Below are 6,981 nucleotides of genomic sequence, written 5' to 3' on the forward strand. Positions count from 1 at the left end.
TATTAACCCCTGCTAGGCAACCAGGAGGAAAACGAAGATTAAACGAGCACGAAGAATGTCCGCGAATATTCGCCCGAAGAGAAGACAGGAACGGGCGAATATTCGCGGAATACGAAGATTTTTTTTCCCCCGAAGACGAGCACGAAGACGAACACGAAGAGCCCCCTGGTGCCCAAGTCTAGTTATAATGTGAAAGCGGTTGAAAGTGTTTAGCTTGGTGTTACTGCACACTGCATGCCTCAGTGACAATAAAAAGAAACAACTGAACGCACATGAGTACAACTCGTTTCCGCCAGGTTAAATGGGTTAAAATCCAGCTCATAATAAAGTTTTAATCAATTTGTGTGTTTGTGGTCAAATAATACAATTTGCAACTATTATTTGTAAAATATCAAGAAATATGCTAGCCTAACTTCCCTGACAATGCCAAGAACAATATGTATATATATATGAAACGACAAATAATCACATTATTTAGAAGCACAATTACACTTTATAAGATTTTTTACCTCAGAATAATGAGTAGAAAATTGTGACTAAAAAAAAAAACCTATTCCCTCCTCTGGATTATGTAATAAGGAACAGACACATCTCATAAACCATGTGTATACCCAGACATAGTTTCCACCCTTCCCCCAACAAGTACTCCCTGCAGCTTCATAAGAAAGCGACCGTAGCCAACTATTCCTGCAGTTATGCTGCTGGAGAATAACTTTAGTAACAACTTTAATATCTAAGTTTTTTGGTGTTAGACAAATGCGCCATTTTTAGAAGGCACCATTAGGACGAACTCCAAGCCTGTGTAAACCTCGGTGTTTGTGAAATATGTTTTTAAAACATTATTAACATTTCCCTCTCTGCTCATGATTCTGTATTGTAGTTAACTGATGGATGATCAGCCAGTTGTCAGTAGGTAGACCCCTACAGATTAATGTCATCCTGCAGTGATTGTAACACATCTGAAATTAAAGTATTTCACATTAAATAAGTTAGAGTCACAGAAACAAACACACAACTAGCTGTGGGATCTTTTGTGGCTACATTAAACTACATTAATTAATAGAGCTGCAACAGATTCTGTGGCGCCATTACAATAAGGAGTGAAATTGACAATAACGTTAAAACGGACAACATACAAAGTTGACAATAACATTAACACACGTTAAGGCATCCCGGTACACTTTCAAGATCTCCAGGTCACCTACGGCTTCTTATTACCATCTCTACAATCAAATCATCCTCACCTTCTGTGTTTTCCCCCTTAACCTCCAAATAGATTGTAAGCTCACAGGATACTTGTCTCTTTCTGAACCAGTATGTCTTAACATTTATTCATCTCATTGACAAAAAGTATATTGGCGGTTTAAACGTTTTTTTTTTACTGGCACACTATTGTAATGAAGATATAGAATCTGCTGGCACTTGTAAGATAATGTAACTTTCCTGCTTTAGTGAATAAATCCCCAAAGGCAAAACATTCAGTTCTCTCATACAAGTATAAGCAGATACTAGATTACTGTCATGCTGTGAATTATGTCAACAAACTGTTGTTCTGGTCAATGAGGTCCAATGGACAACTTAACTCCGCATCTGGACTTAAGACAATGAGACACGACAATGGCTCGGTGTACACAATACAGCCATTTTCAGAATGGCAAAATAAAACACGGTTGGCACATTATGTTGAGTGTATTTCATGTTGAGGTGACCCATTTGGTGCACTTTCACCATATCTTATATTCTGTCGTGCAACACATACTTAAGACACAGCCTTAGAGTTTGCATATGTGATAATAAATTCTCGATGTAGAATTTTGTAAACTTGTAGCTTTTACCCTTCCTCAAAACTAAAGCTATTCTTTCTTGGTGCTGGGATGAGCTTCAAATATTGGTATGGACTGTTGGCAAAGTTGTTCCTGTCTATTGTTACCAATTGTGTCTTCTTTACACACCCCTGATAAATCTGGGTCTAGCTTGCAGTTGTAGATTGGTCTGATATACATGATGCTCTACGTTTCATTATTGTCAGCAGTCAAACCATACCCGCAGCATGGAGGGAATGAAGTAATATGAGATGATAGAGGGGGAGCTAGCAAAAGTTCAGCTGCAACAGCATATTAAAAAGACGAGGGGAGCTAGGTCTGGGGGCAGCTGTGGAAAACATAGTCGTTTAACAGAATGCTGGGAGAACTGATTTCCTACAAGATGGGACGTGTCTGCTAGCATTCAAAACCTTACACGCCAAGGGAAGCAACCTCAGGCTTTTTTTTAGTTGCCGCAGGATAGAATTCCCCTCATGTCAAAGTGGGGCTCAGCTTGACTGGAGTTATAGTCAACAGGAACTAGAGGGGGAGAGGTTGCCTATCCCGTGTTACAGGTGTGTACTATTCATGGGTCTCAAAAACCTTTATATGTTAACAAATACAAAGTAAATAATATCTTGAATTTAAGACAAGTTCTAGAACAAAACAAGGTTTGAAGACCTATATATAGAAAGAAAAAAATGGGTTGAATGCAGCGGAGGGCTGGCACCATCTGGCCCGGGGGCAAATAAAGCCAAGTGGCCCCATCTGTCCCTTGCCTCTTCAACATATGCACTGGCACATGTACACACAAACGCTAACAAATATACATTCTTACATATACTCACACAAACATACACTTTCTCAAAATAAGAAACTTTTAAACTGTATAGTGTGAATAGATATTTAAATCTTCAAAATGACATATCTTAAGGTCATAAAGGCAACCAGCCACACCTTCTAAAACAAAAGTATCTCTCTTTGGTCAGTTGAAACATTGGGAGGTATAATAGCAATAAAATATCTAATTCAAAACTGTTTTACTTCCAGTCCTTGTGGAACCCCTAATTTACCAAGACGTAAAGGAACCGTAAGGGGTGCGAGAGGGAGGGAGCAAGTGAGTAAGAGGGCAAGGGAGGGTATGTATGTTAGAATAAGAATGTATGTGTAAGTGTATGTGAACATGAATATATATGTGGAAGCATTTGTGGGTGTGAGCATGGATTGTAAGCTTGCGAGCAGGTCTCTCTTCACCTAATGTATTGGTTTGTCTTAGTCTTTCAATTCTAGTCTTCTCATATCCCTTGAATATATGTATTGTATTAAGTGCTGTGTAAATTGTTGGTGCTATATAAATAAAAGATAATAATAATAATAATGGATGTGTATGTGTGCTAGCATGGATGTCTATGTGTAAATGTCCGTGTGCTAGCATAGATGCGTATGTATAAATGTTCATGTCTTAGCATGGATATGTAAGTGTGTGAGCATGAATGTGTATGTGTAAGTAGTGTGAAGGGGAGTATGTGTTAGCAGTAGTGTGTAAGTGTTTGTGTGTTAGCATGGATATGTAAGTGTGTGAGCATGAATGTGTATGTGTAAGTAGTGTGAAGGGGAGTATGTGTTAGCAGTAGTGTGTAAGTGTTGGTTGGTCAGTATGAATACGTGTATGTTACAGTAAGTATGTGTAAGCATGTGTATGGATGTTAGGGTGCATGTGTATGTTTGTGTAAGTGTGTGTTGGGGGCAAGGGGCTGATAGGACCATTCCTCCCCTGGCTACTAAGCAAGATTCATAACTTTATTTACATACACTTTTAATGACAACATGTAGTTGTCTTGGTTTATCACTCATTCAGAATAATTAAGGACACAAATGATTTCACTATACACAATTAGAACAGAAGCCTTTAGCCCCTTTGTTCCCTCTCCCTCCAGTCAAACCTTCTTCATAAAAGTGGATCTTATTTTTTTGCCAACAACAAAACCTCGCCTCCCGCTAAATACATCTGGAATAGAATTTAACTGAATCATACCACCAGCTCCCCCTTCCCTTCTATGCATTCCTTTAAATCTAAAACCAGAAGGGCTTAAAGCAGAGATTCGTTTAACTCCATCTTATCCGAATCTTAACAGTACATAGAAAAAGGCAACAGTGGGGTGAGCTCTGTGCTACTACAGTACATAATAGTATATAATATAAAGTAGTGGTTTGTGGTGAGTGCGTTACACACACTTTGTGCTATTTTCAGGCTAAGTGCCCTGCTGGATAACAATTAGTAATGGGTAGTTAGCATTGTAAGCAGAGTCAAACTGCTGTTCAAAAGAGAAGAGCATCCACGAAGATTCTCTCCAAGAGGAAATATATTTTCTGGATGCCGTGAGGAACGTTTTTCCTTCCACCAGCTCTTAAGATCATTTTACTATGAACTCTTTAAATGCCTAATAGCTAGAAGGTAAAGTAATGCTAAGACTCATGGAGTTAAAACTCATCCAACAGCCAATCCGAAGTTATCAGTTAACCATGGTTTATAGCAGCATCTTTGCAAGAGTATACTATATATATATATATATATATATATATATATATATATATATATATATGTATATATATATATATATAATCCTGTACTAGTCCAGCATGAAATCGTATTCATTCCATGAGATATTAGGTTTATGGATAAAGAACAAATCTGGTTCAAGTGCTAAAAGTCTAGCAATCAGCAGAAACATTCCATTGCTTGTTATCGAAACTGCACCACTTTTTACCCTTTGAATTAAGATCTCTCTGTATACATAGCTCTCGTTTATTTATATCAGAACTCCATTTGAAGGGATAGAATTCACACCCCAATTTGCTCATATGCCCTATCTTCCTAAAAGTTAAAAAAAGTGCAAGTGAATAGAGATCCGATGGTAAAAAATCTCCAGCAGAACCTGCCGTCATGGCATTCTCTGGGGAGCAGTGGTTTAATCACCACAATGGGAAATGTCATTCATGGGTAAGATGGTATACATGGCTAGATTTCTGAGCCCATCCCCAAGAGGACATAGACATAATGCAAGCTGGTTTTTCTTCTCTAAGAGTGTGGTAAATAAATGGAATAGCCTACCAGCAGATGTGGTAGAAGTTAATACAGTGATGGATGGCATAGGCATTAGGCTATCCTGAATATAAGAAAAAAAGAACTAAATAAATAAAAAGAGGTTTTTACAGCAGCAGTGCTTTGTATATAAATGATAATACCGGTAATATTGATTTTGCTATAATATTTTACAAAGCAGAACCTGTAAAAACTCAATAAGGCGAATCCATAATAAAAATGCTGTTATTTATGTGTATATGCATATTGTTAGTGGAGGTATTTGTGGCGCACAGCCATGATGTAGGTAACCATTGATAATCACGCGGCTGTGGATGATGGGAGTTGAGGACCACACCAGCTGGATAACCAGTGCGTGCAAGTCTGTATGTAATATGTTCATATTTCAACACTGACGTCTCAGTATCCATTCAACTGGAGCAGTATTATTATTAACCCTATAAACATTCTTGGTCTGTTCCGAGTGGGGACCTCATTAGCCTGTCCCGGGCCGACTGTGGCACCTCCAAGGGAATAATCCACACATAGCTGTATCCATTTCGTCTATTGATGTTTTTTATTCTACATCAAAAATCAAATGCTTATTCGATCACTAAACATAAATACGGTTTTACAGTGGAAAAAGTACAGTAACCCTAACTCTGCTAAAATGGTGCCGCCAAAGGAATTAAAATATTTTTTTAGTTGAAGGATTAATGTATAATTTGTAAACTACTGTTAATAAGACATTTGCTGTATTTTTTATATCGATTATTTTTGACTATTTTTTTCAATTCTTTTTGGCTATTCTCCACTTGCTACGTAGAATTGTGTTGAGAAGCCACGTCTCCGAGTTCATGGCTTCTACAGAGTGAAGGATGGGACGAGTTGCGGCAGGTCTGTCTGTCTGCTAAGAATTTCTAACCATAGAAAAAAATGCTATAGCTGGAAGGGGGGATTCTTCATCTATCAACTACATGGTCATCTCTCCCCTCCCTCTGCAGTTCATATAAAGGAATCAGACTCAGTTACGCTGCTTCTTTTATAAACCAAATCCCTGGTATTCCGAACTACATGTAATGAAACTTGCACTTGGAGGAGACACTGGTCACGTTGTTTAATTAATCATACTTAATCATTCTTATTGGCTTCTTGTTTATTTCATTGCTGCGTTTATTTTGTATTGCAGTGTTACACGTCCATACTTATTTACACATTTAGTTTGGTTTTGAAACAAAACTTTGTTAATCTGTGTCAAGTTCACTTATAATAAAGCACTGCGGAATATGACGGTGCTATATAAAACAATAAATAATAATAATAATATCCTGATAGGTGATTGGCAAGACCCAAACCTATAGAACTAATATTAGCATCTAATCAGATTTTAAGAGAAAAAAAAATCTGTAAGGATGATTTGGAGCGAACTAGAAAATAGAGAAATTCCAAACACCATCTTTAAAACGTTCAAAGGGTATTAACAGACTTTTCTCGGAGGCAAGCAAAGAGTTAATTGAACTCACACATCATTGATGTGACATATAACAGCTGACAGCTTTGAACTCAAGCCCTTATCCCTCTCAGTTTACGTGGACATTCGGCTTCACTAAAATGGGTAAAAAATTGTGAGAAAGTGGCTGGTTTAAAGAAATTGTTGCTAGTTAGTCTTCCGTCAGTATATAAAAAAACTTTTAAACTGGTGAAAAAGAAATAATCTGCTGGCTATGTGGCAGATTCCAGTATAAAAAATGTGGTAATGATCAGCCAATGTATGGAAGTCAGGGATGCGGTTACCTGGCATGCAATTCATCTACAGATTGCAATAGAAAAGATGCTGAAGTTATAATCTGGCTGCTTGAAGTCAGGTGTGTGGTCACCTGGCAGATATGCTGATTTATAAGGGCTGGGGCTGGCATACAGTACCCATTTGTTGGACAGCTCCTGCTTTGTGCCCTGCACCACCTGACTGCCACCAGGAGACACATCAGCAGGTCTTCAGCTGTGAAGAAGACCCAGCCTTCAAATAAAAAAAAATCAGACTCTGCTTTAAAGAATGTCCACGTCCTCAAAAAGAATGGTACTAATTTAACAACACTG

The sequence above is a fragment of the Spea bombifrons genome, chromosome 5 (genome assembly GCF_027358695.1).
Source record: "Spea bombifrons isolate aSpeBom1 chromosome 5, aSpeBom1.2.pri, whole genome shotgun sequence".
In the NCBI taxonomy this organism is placed as follows: Eukaryota; Metazoa; Chordata; class Amphibia; order Anura; family Pelobatidae; genus Spea; species Spea bombifrons.